Source organism: Myotis daubentonii, chromosome 17 (genome assembly GCF_963259705.1).
Source record: "Myotis daubentonii chromosome 17, mMyoDau2.1, whole genome shotgun sequence".
Classification (NCBI taxonomy): domain Eukaryota; kingdom Metazoa; phylum Chordata; class Mammalia; order Chiroptera; family Vespertilionidae; genus Myotis; species Myotis daubentonii.
Window position 1 is genome coordinate 9,020,781 of NC_081856.1, and position 2,030 is coordinate 9,022,810.

Consider the following 2,030-nt stretch of genomic DNA (forward strand, 5'->3'; position numbering starts at 1 on the left):
TAACCAGAAGGTGAGATGTGGATTGAGAGAGGAAAACAATTATGAGAGGCTTTTTATGATGTGCTTACGGAGTTTGGATTTAATTTAGTATCTTTTCCCTTTATCTTTGCTTTCTGAGATACTCCTTAGCTGTTTAACTTGAGGCAAGTTACTTAACTTCTCTGTGCCTCAGTTTCCTTAGTGTCAAATGGTGTATCCATCAGTATCCAGTCAAGAATAGAGAATGCACTGCAGGTATTTCCAGCAGAGAGGGATTTAATGCAGGTGATTTGTTTGGGGCGAGGTAGAGGAGTAATGGGGAGAAGAGGGTGACTCAAAGGTAAGAATGAATTAGTTACCAAACTGTTGCTGAAAAAATTCTCTGAACAGGACATTTCAAAAAAATGGGGAAACATAATAATTGGAACTCAGAATAAGATGCAAGAGCCCAGCCTGCATGGGCTGCTGATCTGCTGGAGCCACTATTGCCACTCCTGCTCTCGGGGGGTCCCTGCAGCTGGGCAGAGAGACACTGCATTCCCACTAGCACTGCTGCCATTGGGGAAGGCACTGGCATAAGCAGGGGGGAAGCAAAGCAATGAAAACGTGCAAAAGCAAACTCTCCCAATGGCAGAGCCCAACCTGAAGGCAGCTGAGCAGGGAGCCTGGAAAGTGTAGTTTGCAAAATAGAGGAGAACATAGGAGGGCAGGAATGAAGCTGCCAGCTAACAGACAAGTAACCAGCAATAATGGAACCTGCCTTCTATGGTTGCTGTGAATTAATAAGTTAAAGGATGCAAAGCCTTTTAGAACCATGCTTGGTACATAGTAAGCAGTTGCTGTTAGCAATTATTACTAGTAGTTAGTGCTCAACGGAATCAGCTCAGAATCAGATTTCCATTTGAGAAAGCTCAGTTGGGGGCTGTGGAAGAGGACGAACACCAATTGGTCATACAGGAGGCGTGAACCACTTAGGAGGTGGTTGGAATAATTGCAATGACAAGAACGAAGAAGAGGGAATTGATTATATGGTTATTTAGGCAATAGAATTATCTAGACTTTGTGACTGACAGGAAGCAGGAGAAGGAGGGCAGTTCCAAGATGCTTCTAAAGCTTGAACACAGGCAATTATATGGAGAGTGGGTGGCCTCATCATTCATCATGTCATCAGGACAGGGGTGGAGTGTGTCTCACTGAACGTTGACTTTCTGCCACTGGAATAGTATGTGGCAGACTATGTGTATGTGCTTGAGTATTACTTATTGAAGGATTGAGCAAATAAATACATTGCCTAAACCCCTCACTTGATTAAAGATGAAATTAAAATATAGAGAGTGGACACTTTCCCAGGGTTCTATAACCAATAAGTAGCAACGTCACACACCTGAGTTTTCTTATGTCCATTGCACTTGGTGGTGACCAAACAGACCCACCCAGGCAGCATCATACCACAAACAACCACACTCATTGGTCCCTGTTCCAGCTGTGATCTTGGAATCGCTAGTGACCAGAATCCTATTTTTTTAGGGGAGAAATCATGAGAGGGCATCACCCAGGCAGATTATATCCCTACAAATAAGCATGATGGCTGCTAGCATTTGCACAGGACACTTTTCAGGAAAGAAAGGGAGATGAATTGCATTAACTACACAAGCATGTGTGATCTACCTGGACAGTCAGTCTCTGTACCAAGAGCCGGGATACACCTTCAAATAAGATATGTCCCTTACCAACTCTTGCCTTTTGCAACAGCATGGATGGAACTGGAGAGCATTACGCTAAGTGAAATAAGCCAGTCAGAGAAAGATAAATACCACATGATCTCACTCATTTGTGGATTATAGAGAACAACATAGACTGATGAAAAGGGACAGACCCAAAGACTGAGAAACAGCGATCAGGCTATCAATCCCCAGAAGGAAAGTAGGGGAGGGCGGGGGTAAGGGGAAGAGATCAACCGAAGGACTTGTATACATGTATATAAGCCAAACCAATGGACATGGACAACAGGGGGATGGGGGGAGGTTGTGTGTTTGTGTGTGGGGGGGGAG